Source organism: Sesamum indicum, linkage group LG13 (genome assembly GCF_026168435.1).
Source record: "Sesamum indicum cultivar Baizhima isolate 11 linkage group LG13, ASM2616843v1, whole genome shotgun sequence".
Classification (NCBI taxonomy): Eukaryota; Viridiplantae; Streptophyta; class Magnoliopsida; order Lamiales; family Pedaliaceae; genus Sesamum; species Sesamum indicum.
The window spans coordinates 18124299-18141088 of record NC_142669.1 but is presented as its reverse complement, the minus strand read 5'-3'; positions in this window follow the sequence as shown (position 1 = coordinate 18141088).

Below are 16790 nucleotides of genomic sequence, written 5' to 3'. Positions count from 1 at the left end.
TACAATTCACTATTCGTATTGCTCATTTTAATTCAATTTAATAGAATTCATACCAAAATTTCTAACAATATATATTTGTTTACTCCATGTATTATTTTCTAACAATATATATTTGCTTGCTTCATGTATTATTTAATTTAATATTCCACGTAGATCCCCCTCTAAAAATATAAAATTATATTTTCTCTAAAGAAATTTTAATATTATACTTACACTCCCTTTGAAAATTCTCCATTTAGGCCGATCCCTTCCTTTAGGGTTTGGAAAAAAATGTTAACTTTAGCAAATTGTCAATTTTGCCACTTACTTAACATTCTCATATATATTTTTATACTTATAAAGGAATAAATGTAATATCTATATATGGAGTGAGATCAACATTATTACATTTTTTTTACCGTACAAGTAGAAAATTATTACATGACGGGTAAAATTAAAAATATACATAATTATTTTGCTAATTTCAGTATTTTTTCCTCAAACAATAACAAAAATGATTTAAGTGTAAACAATAAATTTTCAAAAAAAAATATATATAAATGTAATCTTGAAATTGCTTTAGGAGAAAATATAATTTTCACATTCAGATTACATTTAAGTGCAATTGACCTTTAATCTAATAGACATTTATGTATTATTTACTATTTTTTTTTTAAATTAGTAAATGTGAACTTTCACCTTCCTATCCCACCCTACCTCACTCTGCCCAACTACCTATATTCTACATATCAAAAGAAAGATGAAAAGCATCTATCTTACATAAACTGGTAATTAATTATAGGATAAATTACAACGATTTTTTTTAAAATTTAACATAAGTACGAATATCTCTTTGTTATTTAAAAAATTTGTCATAATTTTATGATTTTAATGAACGTTTAAAAATTTGCCAAATTCGATAGTCTTTCTTAAATTTTCATCTTTTTTTTATAGTGAACTGACCAAACTGCTCTTGTGAACTAAAAATTATATTTTTATTTATTTTTTAATTTTTTATGTACTAAATGAATAATTTTTTTTAATTTTTTTCATCCACCACATCCGATTCTTTTACAATTTTTTAGTTTTTATAAATAAAATATAATAAGGTAAAAGTTGACAATTTCATACCTCCATCCAAAGATTACATAATTTTATCAAATATCAGGGGGTATTTGCAATTTTTCAAACAACAAGAGGGTATTCGTAATTGTGTCAAACCTTAGGGGAGATCGTTGCAATTTACCATTAATTATATAATTATATCATTATTTCCATAAATTGATGAATAGATCAATCCAATAAATACATTAATATTCGATCACTACATTAATATAACTGAGTACAATAAAATAAATTACTGAAAATTCATATAAAGTGAGACGAATAGCTACATTACTGGTGTGACTCGACCCATAATCTCTAGTTTGTTCCGTCTTGCAGGAAATAAACCAGCAACCGAGCTTCTCTATTACAATACTCGGTTTGCTACTTCCATGCTACATAACATGAAAACAAAGTAACAAAGTAGGAAAACAACAACATTTCTTGTTCTATTACAGCCTCGTCAAAACCTTTTCAGCTAATCACTGAGTTTGCCAAACGGGGCGCTGTCCTTTTTCCACTTCTATCCAATCTCGGCGATGGCCCTCCGATGCTTAAGTTAGAAAAGGTGGGGTCGAAAATAAGATAATGGGATCGAACTAGAGCATAAATTGGCGGTAAAAGTAGGTGATAAAAGCGTATTTGAAATACCATAAATGAGGGTATTTATACTGGTACGATACCCCCTATATACGTTACATGTGGCTCCAGTGAAGGCGCGCCACGTCACCCTCTGTCGGACCTGCAACCGCCGCTGCTGCAGCTGCACAGTGGGTCCCGTCATGCGCAGTCATAGGTGCAGTCATTGGGCACGGTAATTATGCTGAAAATAGGGGGGCATTTCGGTAATTGTGTAATTCTCCTCATCATAAATGCATTTAAAGATGCAGCATCGTCCAAAGGCGGGGAAGGTTCGTTTGGTTTGAAACCCTAAGGTTTCTTACAATTCTTCGATAATTATACTTGTCCTGAAGTCAATTACCCATTATTAGAAAAGTGGTCCAAATAGTTCTTCGACAAAAAAAAGAAAGAAAAAAGACTATTGGACCATTCTTTTTTTCCAACATTTGCTGAAAATTTTGATGACATAGTCACAATCAGATCACATAGCACTAGCAAAAGTTTGTGTAAAGTTGATTCAAGGGATGTTTGCCGGGACTTATAATTTTGTGGTGGGAATGACCTGTTGAAAAAGTTGTAAATTATACGGTAGTAAAGTCGGGAGTACAGTGAAACCTTTGTAAATTAATAAACTCTTTAAAATAATAAAATCTTTCGGTCTCGACTTAAGCCTTTGTAAGAAATCATCAAATTCGATAAGATAATAAGATAATAATTTTTTGAAAAATCCCTTTATAAATATTAGGTACCATTAAAACTCTAAATTAATAATTCATAAATATTACAATTATAAATTTTAAATATGAAGTCTGTAATGCTTTACGCATTTGATCATTCATGAATGATTTTGCCAGGTCTTTTAGATGAAAAGATATGGTTGGGTGCTATAAATTATTTTATTTCCATATTGAAATTTATATAGTATATGTTTCATTCATCATGCATGAATATATTTAATTGGTTATAATAGTAATTTAAGTGCAACGAATTAATGTAAACATGTATATTTAAGTAATTCCAATGAACTGATATATGCGTCCATGAATATAATAGTTAATTGTATACAATGAATTTGATATTATACATGAATATATTTAATTAGTTACAAAGAATTGATTGATGCATGGATATAATCAATGAAACATATATGAATTCATTTATTTTCAATACATATGTACTAAATTTGCTGAATTTAAAAAATCTCTCTTTTAATTAATAAAATATTAATTTATCGATACATTAATATTTCTCTAAATTAATAAACTTTCATGGTTCCAAGATTATTAATTTATAGAGGTTTTACTGTATATGAAAATAAACATTAAATGTGAAAAGGAATTAAAATTGGATTATCTGAAAAAATAATTTAATATTTACAGATTTTTTCTAATGAGCTGCAGAAGTTTGTTGGGAGTTACTTATAAATTTTGGTTATATAAACTTAATTTAAGCAGTTACTGTAAAAATAACAACACTCTCTTCAACTATTTTGAACAATAAACTGATAAATGTTTGAAATAAGCATTTGCAAACACTCTCTTAATGCAACCAAGGCAAAAACAAGCAAACTTTTGAGCTCACAAAGGAAATGTTCATCACTCATCTGTCAACAAGACTTAGTTTAATTGGCGAAATTGAGATCTAATAACTAAAAAGTCATGGGTTTGAGTCTGCCAATGTGTAGGTACTGGTCTACTTTAATAGTAGTTATTAATTAATTATATATATTTAATATTGATAATTGACGTATATTATCGAGCTGCTTGGACTACCTCTGATGAAGGAAGAGTTTAACTAGGATTATAATTTTATCTCTATAAGTCTTTTAGTTCAACTAGGAATCTACTTCTAATCCTAGTAGAACTAGGTATCTAGCTATTATAAATAGGTGATGTAATTCATTTTAAGAGACAACTTTTGAACTCTTTTATTTCTCTATGTTTTTATAATATTTTCTTATTTTGCTTTTCATGCGTTCTTCCATTAGCATGTCTAGCTAGTTGTCTTATTCCGGTTGAAGACTTGGTGAATGCTTAAATCCAACGAGTTGTGAGATGTAATTTATGCTTTCTACTTTTATTCATATTGGTATTTGTATTGTTCTCTGTGCTTTTATTACAAATAATCTGATTCATTGTCAAGAATATTTGCCTAGTTAATTTAACTTGTAAATCCGTAATTGTTTGTTTAGTTCAATAACTAGTGACACAATATAATTGATTATGTAGAAGTTTTCGATTATGTTGTGGGGAATGCACAATCTAACTTAAATAAATCATCGTAGGAATTTATTAGTTAGAATTGGGCCTTTCTAATTATTAATGCTGTTGGTAAATTAAACCTTGAGAACGTTCCCAAGGTTGTTTACTGATTAGGGATTTAGTCAACGGACGTTCCTTGATTATCCACAAGGTAAGGTAAGGTAAGGTTGTTAGGTCGTACCAATGGCCATAACCAATTTATCAATTATGAATAATTGTTATCTTTGCATCTATGATCAACCGTGGAATTAAGTATGATCCTGTCTTTAACTGGAATACTCTTCTTATATTTACCTCTTCTAATTTTATTAGCTTTTTAGTTTAATTTAGTTTATATTTTTATTCTTCTTCACAATCAAAACTCCCCCTAATTATTTTTATCTTTTTTTCTGAAGGAATTTATTAAAAACCAATCCATGTGGATTCGACCCTACTCACACTCTATAAAAGTGTTCGTAGGAATTGTTTTTGGTAGAATCGACACCCATCAATTGTTGATAATTAAAGTTAATAATGTAATTGTAGTCGATTCACTAAAAAAAATCCCACTCATGTAGCTAAACAAGTGAGTGTAACAATATCGAAAAACTTAGAATGTGATGGGTGTCGAATCCACCAAAAATAATTCCTACGAACACTTTTGTAGATGTGTGAGTAGGGTCGAATCCACAGAGATTGGTTTTAAATTAATTCCTTCAAAAACGAAAATAATTAGGGGGAGTTTTGATTGGAAGAAGAATAAAACTAAAAAGCTAATAAAATTAGAAGAGATAAATATAAGAGAAGAGTATTCCAGTTAAAGATAGGATCACACTTAATTCCACGGTTGATCATAGATGCAAAGATAACAATTATTCATGATAGATAAATTGGTTATGGCAATTGGTACGACCTAACGACCTCACCTTTTCTTACCTTGTGGATAGTCAAGGAACGTCCGTTGACTAAATCCCTAATCAGTAAACAACCTTGGGAACGTTCTCAAGATTTAATTTACCGACAGCATTAAGAACTAGAAAGGCCCAATTCTAACCAATAAATTCCTACGAGGATTTATTTAAGTTAGATTGTGCATTCCCCACAACATAATCAAAAACTTCTACATAATCAATTATGTTGTGTTACCACTAGTTATCGAACTAAACAAACAATTACAGATTTGAAAGTTCAATTGGCTAGGCAAATATTCTTGACAATAAATCAGATTATTTGTAATAAAAGCACAGAGAACAACCCAAATACCAATATGAATAAAAGTAGAAAGCATAAATTAGATCTCACAACCCGTTGGATTTAAGCGTTCACCAAGTTTTCAACCGGAATGAGAGGTTTAGCTAGACATGCTCATGGAAGAACGCATGAAAAGCAAAATAATATAAAAACGTAGAGAAATAAAAGAGTTCAAAAGTTCCCTCTTAAAGTGAATTACATCACCTATTTATAATAGCTAGATACCTAGTTCTACTAGGATTAGAAGCAGATTCCTAGTTGAACTAAAAGACTTATAGAGATAAAATTATAATCCTAGTTAAACTCTTCCTTTATCAGAGGTAGTCCAAGCAGTTCCAAACTCTTGCCAGAATTTGAGTTTGAGTCTTGTTTGAATTTCCATTTTGGTGCTTTTCTTCATTTTCCAATTCTTTTGTCCTAATGCTGCAAAATAATATTTAATTAGGAGTATTTGATCACAAAATAGGCTAAAATATTATATGAAATAAGTACAAAATGCGATTCTATCAGAATGTTTCAAAATTTTCTCTTGAGATAATTACAACCGTCTATGTGGTAGAATCACAAACATTTATTTATTTATTTATTTATTGTTGTTTTATTTTAAAGGGACACATCTAAATTCAAACATAAAATCTTTCATAAAAAATCTTGAATTCAAATCGTTGAACTATCCCCAAAACTTGTCCAATACTTTTGTGCTGTTATAATCAAATTTAAAAAAAATAATAATAAAACATAAAAAATGGGTAATAAAATACTAAAAAATAAAAAGGAAAGAAAGAAAGTTGGGTCCATTCATAAAAAAGACAATGTACCTTGAGCTATAACTCTGTGCTACTATGAGACATGTGAAGTTTATAGTGATGGAAATGGAAATGGAAGTGAAGGTTGTATGTCTATGAATGTGGATAAGTACATTGTATACAGATTTCCCAATTCCCAATCCCACTGCTCTTTTCTTTTCTTTTCTTTTTTAATTTTTTTTACTAATAACGATAGATAAATTACAATAGTTCATTCCCAAAAATATTGGCATCATTCACAAACTACTCTTATTTTTTAGTTGTCAGGAATAGTTTCCGTAATTATACAAAAGACAGAGATAGTTTGTGTAAATAGATTATATGTTAGGGGGTAAATGTGATTATTTTTTAAATTATACGTAAAATGCAACAAACACTCACATAAAAGAGATAAATAACACATATATTTAATAGAACTTGAACCCATAATTTTAAACTTATTCATTTCAAGTATTGTGAGTTGGTTTTAGCTGTAAACTAAGTCCTCCCCCTCATCATAATCATCAAACAAAAACAAAGGATCCCACCCCTAAAGATGGATATAATTCTCTTGATGGGATTTGCAAGTAGGAGTAGGAGTAGGACCCTTCTCATCACAAATTCATCTTTTCTTTTTCTTTCTTTTAAGTAATTTTAGCAAATTAATACTCTATACTGGTAATTAAACAAAATCAATGCGAAAATTTAAATATTTTAACCATTGTTAATTAATGTTTATCAGAAATTTAAATTTGACAAAAGAGTTTGCTATAATTTTTAATTATGACTAATATTTTAGCCTCGTCTGCAAAATTATGACTTACAACTCTTATTCAATCGCAATTTTTTTATTTTTAATTATATTAATTAATTATGACAAAAATAATTATATATTTTTTCTAGTGCATGCGCGTAGAAGGGAGCCGAAATAGTGGCATAAAAATATAAAAAAGTATGGAGCCATTTATATATATAGTTTTCATATAATTGATAGGGGGTTATGTTCTTGTTATGTATCTTAAATCCGTATTTAATTTACCTAAGTCGAATTTTTAAAAAATTATTGATTTTATATTTGTGTGGATGGTATTATTTTTTGTGTAAGCATCACTTCAGTAGCAAAAGTTGTAAAAGTCTTGCACTTTTTACAATTGAAATGGACCCAACACGAGCTCAAAAGAATCTACCATTGTTTCAAAAGACACAAAGAAAAGGGAGAGTTGTAATCAAAAGTTTAAACATTTTGTGACTAGATTCAAATAATTCACTTTATATAAATATTTTATCTTATCTTATATTTTCTATATATGCATTTTGTGAATAAAATATTTTATCTAATATATATGTAAGGTAAATTTTTTAAGGATCAGTTACATTTTGCCTTCTAAATTATAATCGTTTTACACTTTAACATCTAAATTATTTTTTTATGAAATTTTGTATTTTGCTATTTATAACTATTTTTCTACCAAGTTTCTTGTCGAAAAAACATCACATGCAGTGCACTTGTGATAATTAAGGGTTATGTAAGGTGTTATTTTTTCACATATACACGACATGTGATATTTTTTCGATAGAAAAATCAGCAAAAAAAAAAGGTTATATATGGCAAAGTGCAAATTTCACAAAGTTGAGATGGTAAGTTGATGTAAAAAAAATGTAAATGCCAAAGTGTAAAAACGGGTATAGTTTGAACGGCAAAATATAATTTACCCAATTTTTAAATATAAATAATATATATTTGGTGGAATATATATATATATATATGTATAAATATATATAGTAAATTTCAGTGGATGACTGCATGGTAAAGAACGATTTATGCATCAAACTTTTGGTAATGTAGAAAAATTTCTTCTTTTTTCTCTTTTTCTTTATTATATATATTTTTAAAACATGGAGATAATTATATAGTCTATATATAATATCATTATTTATTTATTTATTCTTTGGGACAATGATGGGATATGAACTTAAAGCTAAAAAGAGTTAGAATCTTTGTATGGTCCCTTTTTAATTACAAATCCTCTATATATATATCTTTTCAAAAAAATAAAAATAAAAAATCAAAAAGTGTTCCCTTAAATTAATTCATATAGTAGTTAATTAATTAATTAAGGTCCCCTATTTCTTGATTTAGATATTTTATTTCTATATATGACTTATAAGCAAAATATAACTTAATAAATGAAATAGCCCCCCTTACTATTTTATTGAGATTTTGAGGTGTAAATTTATGAATTATGATATTGTTATTTTACTTTCTTTTTTTTTTTGAGTATATAAAATGGTCGACACAAATTTTGACTTGGTAATTTTGTTATAAGTCAACAATTATAGTCGGGGGAATGTTGGGTGAGTCTCAGCTATGATCTTCTCATACTTAAAAGAAATGTGGAATAGAAGTTTTATCGCTTTGGGATGTTAGGGCATTTCTGTCAATGGTACACTTGGAAGTTGGATCAGTCGCATTAATACTTGTACCATTGAGACGTAAAACCAGCTTGAATCCTATGGTCACATCATTCCAAGTGGAATTTTTGTAGACTCGACCCAATTAAAAGTGTATGAACCCTTATCTTCTTTTCGTATTTTCTCAATCTCTAGGGACATTATAGTCTTTTTAAGTATTTCATTAGTGGGGTTACATCGTATATATGAATTTAGTAACTCATAGGTTTGTTACTATAATGGCCAGTGAAGTCTTACTCAAATGGTAAAATTAATCAAAATTGATAGGTTTGAGCCTCATAAATATAAATGTATATCTAATTTTATAATAGGCTTTTTTTTTTAAAAAAAATTCCGTTCCTTGTTTGTTTCACCGAATGTATGATTGATATATTGATATACCAATATATTGATTTGTAGGTTTGATATATATATATATATATATATATATTGACATATCAAACAGCACAATAGACACACACACATAGGGATAATTATATTTATATTCTATGTTTTATAGTCTATCTGCACAAATCACCTATAATTTTTCAAAAATTATATACGCATACCAAAAATGTTTAATATCCGTCCCACAAATTTTCATATTTTTTGAAAAAGTACACATACACCGCACAAAAATATCAATATCATTGCACAAACTGTTCCTACTTTTCAGCTGCCAGGGTAGTTTTCGTAATTATGCAAAAAAAAAAAAAGAATAATTTTTGAAAATAAACCATAAATCAAGAAATATAAATATAATTATCCCTATTTAAAAACTCATTTATATATATAGCTTTTTCCAAAAAATTAATGCCCCATGTTTGATGTCCCTTGTCAAACATATTGTTAGCAAGTTGTGAGGTGTGGGAGAGATGATCATATATATAGAGCTAGGTAGGTTGAAAACAAAGTGTCAGCATTAGGTGGTGGGAAGAAATTAAGGATGTCCTCAAGTTGCTGTCTGCATGGGGATGAGGATGGGGATGGGGATGGGGTGGGTACGTAGGGTGGTATAATTAGATTCACGATACATATATATATATATATATATATATAAGTGTAGTGATCCAGCAGGGGTACATATTAAATTTGGGGCGTCTGACCTGCACAAACCATCACTTTTCTGTAGAAATCTTACATTGCAAACGATTATTTTATGATTGGCATAGGATATGAGCTCATGAACACCTTTGATAAACTGTCCTAAAAGATGGCACTCTATCAATCATTGGTTTCTTTCCTATCAACATGGGAACTAGCTACTACCTACTACCTACTCTATCATCATTACTTTCTCCTAAATTTGCAATTCTTGGATTTTCATTCTCACAAAACCACGTTCATTTGGTATTACAAAAATCTTGATTGTTAATTAGGGTTTTTTCTGAATTTTTATTTTATTCTAGTTTACCGTATATATGTAAAAATCTCTGATATGTTTCAAGTCGATTCAAAAATCTCATGATATTTTTTCTTTTTCATGATGATGAATATGCACGTCCTACATTTTCTCTTTTAAATTAAAGAGTCAATGATTTTAAAGAAAAATTCTAAATCAGATCGAGTTTGACTGAGTCGGAGTCGATTAAATGGCAAGTGCAATACTCTTGACGTGTGATTGGTGTAAAGTTTAATGGAAATGACCAGTTACATAGCAAGTATATCACGTTTAATATATGATTGATAGTTAATTCGATCGAATCTAATTGGGGTAAGAATTTTTTCAGTTTCAAATTAATAATCCTCTCTAGTATATATCAATCTTTTTTTACATTTTAATTTTTGTAAAAAAAAAAAACTCTATTTCTTAAAATTAAAAAATTTATTTTCAAAAGTACCCTCCCATTTAAAATATTTATTTAACATCAGAGCAATAACATCAAATTATAGAAAAAAAAATTTGCCTTTCCACTTCTCATCTAGAACTCTATATTCGATCAAACTGAACTCTTCAATTTAGACAGGACGAAATAACGAAATATTTAAATTTGTTTGAATATTTTTAAAATACAATATATTAGTTCTTACTTGGAAAATTGTTTTTTTTTAAACAAATTGAAACCCACTTGTATTAAAATCATTTGAAATTTTGATCGCATGATTCCAAGTTATAAGTCGAGTCCTTTTGCCGACGTCCATGCAAAAACAAACACGGGAGAAGTCAATTTTTGCGCCTGCCAAAACTTTTTGACCTGTCGGAAACCAAAACCTTTTTCTTCAACATAAAAGCCCATAAGTCGTAATGAAAGAAAAGAAAAGAAAGAAAAGTAAAATTACAACGTGGAGGGAAAAAAATTTATCAATATAGGACTCAATTTATCAAAAAATAATTAAATATTACATGTTTATGACTAAATTCATAAAAAAAGGACCGAGTGTGTGAAAATACCAACGACCTAAAGTTATAGGACCAAAAATATAATTTTGCCAAAAAGAAATTGTTCATCCCCATTATTTGTTTTCTTAAAAAATTCATACTCACATCAGATTTGATCGAATCAAACTAATTATAAAGCAAATGTGATATATTTATCATATAATTTATTATTTTTTCTAAATTATACCTTAATCACATCATAAATATATTTTACTCAATATATAATTAATATAAATTCGAGCAAACTCAATTTAAATTGAAATTTGCATAGTCTTTTTCTTTATGACAGCTTTTGTTTAGGTGGGAACCCACGACTTTAGATGACGACAATCATAGTACTGATGTAGTCGAAACGTGCCTCACCTTCTCATTTTGCTGTCAATTAAGATTGTAATATTGTTGCGTTGCAAGTGTTGGAGCCGCACGAGTTCATGCGGTGTAGAGTAACAATTTTTTGACTTTTATTTGTAACGTTGCATGTGGCCTTTTCTACTTGATAAGTTCATTCAAATATCTTATTCATAAGCATGGAATAAATGGTAATAATTTAATTGAGTTAGGTTAAGCGAAATACACTCAACCGTACGACGAGTGTATTATCCTGATTATGTAATAATTAGAGGATAATTTTTACTGTTGATAGTCAATTTTTGGGTAAAATTTCGTTTTTACCCCCTAACGTTCTGGTCCACCATATTTATACTCATGTCGATTATACAAGAAGTGCCGTGTTCTTATCAGGTGATCGTCATGCAATTTTTATAATTGTAATGGATTTTTTGATAAATTTCTTTTTTGCCCCCTAATATTCTGGTCCATCGCATTTTGTTCACGTCGGTCACACAATATGTGTATTATTCTCCATCATGTAATCAATGAATAATTTTAACTATCCAATTGATTTTGGGCATTTTTACCCCCTAATATTTTGGTCCGCCAAATCTTACTCCAGTCAATTATATGATGAGTGCATGATTCGTACCATGTAATTAACGTACAATTTTTACTAGTTTGTCAATTTTACTCCAGTCAGTGATACGCCTGAGTACAGTATTCTTATCATGTATTCACATACAATTTTTACTATCATGATTGATTTTTGGTAAATTTTATTTTTTCCCCTTAATATTCTAATATTACACATTTTATCCCTATCACTCATGCGATGTATGCGTTATTCTTATTATGTAATCAACGTACAATTTTTATTGCCGTAATTAATTTTTTATATATTTTATTTTTAGCCCCTTATATTTTGGTCTGTCATCTTTTACTTCTATTAATCATACGATGAATGCATTATTCTTATCACGTAACCATCGTACAAAATTGATTTTTGGGTAAATTTCATTACTACCTTTTCATACTCTCATCCGACACATTTCACTCGTGTACTATCGATTTCATCATGTTCTTCTTCTTACTCTTATTAAATGCTTAAATGTGAAATTATACTTTTTCTCACAAAAAGTTTTGAAATTATACCTACACTTCCTTTGAAAATTCTCCTTTTACACCTAACCCTCTTTTGTTAGGGTTGGGACGGAAAATGCTGAAGTTAGCAAAAAAATATTATATAAAATTTTAATTTTATCTGTCATTTAATATTTTCATGTATATTTTTGTACTTGTAAAGGAATAAATATAATATCTATATATATGAAGTGAGGTTAACATTACAAGTATAAAATTTTTTCATTGGAATGTTAAATGAACGGTCAAATTAGAAACTCATATATATTTTTGCAAACGTCAGCATTTTTCATCCAAAATCTAACGAAAGAAGGTCAGGTGTAAACAATAAATTTTTGAAGGAAATTAAGTATAAGTTTAAAAAAAAATTTACAAAAAAATGTAATTTTACATTTTCAAAAAGTGTTTAAAGTATAATTAACCCAGAAATATATCCATATAATTTGTCACTATTTGAATTAGCCATTTAGCAACCAAAATTCCACACCCTTAAAAGAGTAAAGGGCTAAAAAAGCAAGGCAAATGGGTAGTCAATGTCACTTGTGCAATGCTCCAATGGGATGGGGGGGGGGGGGGGGGGGGGGCGCTCCTTGGTCTCATGAAGGGCCAAATAATACTAAGTTAAAGAGAGGGATAGATAGGTGAGTTTACATATTTAATTGTCTGAAGCCTGAAAGTGATGCCAAACTGACACATGAAAACACTTCTCAACCCTTCCTACTTAACACTCTTTAGGGAGTAGGAAAGAGAGTCATCTTTCTTGCTCTTTTTTTTCCCCCTACTTTAGCTAATCTTTTGCTACTTAAATAATTCTTTATTATTATTATTATTATTTTATGAACTCCAACTTTACTCGTTTATGAAAAAAAATAAGAAAATAGTTCAATAGTTATGAAAAATTTTGACGCTAAAGTCAGCATCAAGCTAATTAGCAAGTAAGATTTTCATCGCAAATTTATACTCTTTAATATATATTGTAAACAATTTGTTGCTAAATTCGTTAGAAAATAAATTTTCGTTGCTAAATATTAGCAAGTAAATTCTTATATTAAATAATGTGATTTAGCAACGAGAATTTCACTTGTTAATTACCTTGACACTAGTTCTTTTTTCATTGTTATCAAGCTATTTTCTTGTACTGTGATCTTTTCTTTCCACTAGGCATTATGGGCCACTAGTATGATAGTTTAGTAGTTAAATAATTGTTAACTTTTTACTTGAATATTATGAATTTTTGCATCACTGGAACTATAAATTTAATTTTTAGTTTGCAGATGGAACTACGATGATCAAGTTGGACAATTCTTTCAACGAACTTTAACGAAAAAGCTAATTCTTGGCAATTGGATTCTTTTATAGGCCAGAGATGGTTGGCTTTCAAGAGTTAGAGGGTTTTTGTCTGAATTATTTTAGATCTTATTCTAAATACAAGCTCTTGGGTAGATATGCATTTTTATTTAATTACGTTTTTCTATGAATTTACTAACAAATGAATCTATTTGTTGGACGAGAACAAAACGTCAAGTCTACTAAGTGTAATTTTTCAAACCATAGGAGATTTACGTATAATTACACAAAATATCAGGAAAAAAAAATGGAGTAATTATCTCAAATTTCAAATATATGTTAAGAACTTCAACTTTTTTAAATGTGCTTATATGCTCCTAACATCTTATTTTTATTAAATCTTACAAACCACTTTCTAAAAGACTATCAAACACATTTCAATATCTATGAACTCCCTAATATCTTATAAAACGTTTCGAAAAGCTTACCGCCATGTCCAAACAAATCTAGTGGAGGCTACTCCGCCCAAATTATAGTATATTAGTGGAACTACGATGATTAAATCGAAAAGCGCAATTTTTCTCGTTAGAGTAATTAAAATATATTTATAATTCAATCTAAACATTTTTGTTCCCATCAAAAAACAAGAAAAAGAATTAAAGAATCTTCACTAATGTATAAAAAGTAATTTAAAGTGTAATTAGGGTTTTGGAGGGGGTAGGAGAAGTAGAGCCCTTAATGGTGGGCAGCTTTTCTTTTTAGCTTTCATTTCCATAATGTGAGTGGTGTCCAAAGGTTGAGTTGAAAAGTATGGGAAAGTAGAATCTTCATCAATACTTTTTCTTTTTTTATTTAAATAAATAAATAAATATATTTCACTCTCTTCAATGATGAAAAGATGTCTGAATTTGGTGTTTTTAAATGGATGAGATGGTGAATGGTGATGGGGTTTTTGAAATCTTTGCAGAGAGTTGGTTCCCGTAGGCCACTATATGTTTCTCATGATGCTGATGTTTCTAAATTCATTTCTTCAAAATTAAATAAATCATATTTTCATACTTTTATTTAATCACTGTGGTGTTATTTTAATTAATAATTAAAGTGAGAATATATTTGTTTATACATATTTTTATTGAAAATAGGGTTAATTATACTTAAACCCCGTTAGAAAAATGCGAAATTATATTTTTTTCAAAAAAGTTTCAAAGCACTTACACCTCTTTCGAAATTTATTGTTTACATTTGATCCCCTTTTGTCAGGATTTTGATGAAAAATACTGACATTAGCAAAAAAATTTATATATAAATTTGTAATTTGGTCTCATTTAATATTTTTCATGTAATAATTTTGTACTTATAAGGAATTTTTTTTTGTGATATTAGCCTCACTCCATATATATATATATATATATTATATTTATTTATTTATAATTATAAAAATATATATGAAAATATTAAATGAAGAAAATTTATGTAATATTTTTTGTTCAAACCCTAATAGAAGGGGGTCAAGCGTAATCGGAGAATTTTTGAATGGGGTGTAAGTGTAATTAACCCTTAAAAATATGTTGATTTGATACTACTAATAACATAAAATACAATTTTATTAACTAATTTAAATATATGATTATTTTCACAGAAAAAATTATGCAAAATTAAAAACACACATTTCCCGCTGGAAATTGAAAATTAAAAATGAAAACATAAACAAACAAGTTTGGCTTTCCGAGAGTAAAATATTTTTTTTAATCTATAAATATCCAATAAATTATATTATTATAGCTGCAATATGATTTATATTTCAAATTCCATATATTGAATAAAAATTTAAAAAAATATAGATATTTATAAATATTATTCTCATCGCGTCCTTTCCACCTGAGTAGGTCTAGAAAACTAAAGCCTAAAAGATTTGGACCCAATTATTTAGATCCAAATTAATCCTATTTGGACCGGGTTCAGCCCACCCACTCTTGCCGGCCCTGCCCACTATTACCGATGATCATAGTACTGGGCCTAATTCTGATTCAAGCCCTAATCATGAAAACTTGATTGGGATGCGACCCGAATCCATCAGCACAAAGCAGCCCTAAATTTAGAGTCTATTTTATTTTGTCTGGTCTTTTCACTCTTATTGTTTTAATTTTTGTGTAAATTACAATGACTTTCTTTGAAAGTTGACATAATTATGAATATTCACTCATTATTTAAAAAATTATAAATAATCACTTGATGTTCGATGAAATTATATAATCCTTTTATAAAAGTATAAAATTATCAACTCTGCCTAATGGTATTTTTTCCTTTTCCTTTTTCAAAAAATTATAAAAAAAAGTCAGATGGAGTGGATGAAAATTTTGAAAAATTATAAAAAATTATTCACTTAATCCATAGAAATTTTAATAAATAAATAGAGTTATAATTCTTAATCCACAAAAGTATTTTGGTCCGTTCATCACAAAAAATAAATAAAAACCTAAAAAAATTTAACGAAATAGGCTATTTGTTCGACAGAAATTAAAAATCAGGAGGATATTGATAATTTTTCAAAACAACGATGAGTATTTATAATTACACCCAAATTTTTGCGAAGGTAAATTGTCATTTACCCTTAATTTGTTTAAATAAAAATAAATTACATTAAAATAAAAACGATAGGAAAATACAACAATAATCTCTCATGGCCGTGGCCCTCAACTATCTCATATTCTTTTACATCAATGTCTAAGTTATTTTTCAAAGTCTATATAAAACATAATATTAAATGGTGAAAAAAAGAAAGCTCCGTACTTAATATCCGTTCCAATATTAAAAATAAGCACATTACTCCCTATAAAAATATATAATAATTTGTCCCCTGTACTTTTTAAAGCAATTTATCTCCTTATACAATGAGGTAAATTGGTTCATTTTAAAAATCATAGGGGAGTAAATTATTGTATTGTAAAAAATATAGAGAGGCAAATCGCTGTTTGTTTTTTTTATAAGGGGTATTTTGCTCATTTGTGATATCACAAGAAGGTTGCTTGCATTTTTACCATTTATTTTATGATAAAATTATGATTATTATTCACACTCCCTAAAACATGTCTATTACAATCATTTGCTTAGAGTATGCATTATATATATATATATATATTGAAATTCTAAGATAATAGAAACCCATGCAAAATAAAAGTTATATGGTAGTCTAATTTTTTGTTACCATAAAATGATTTT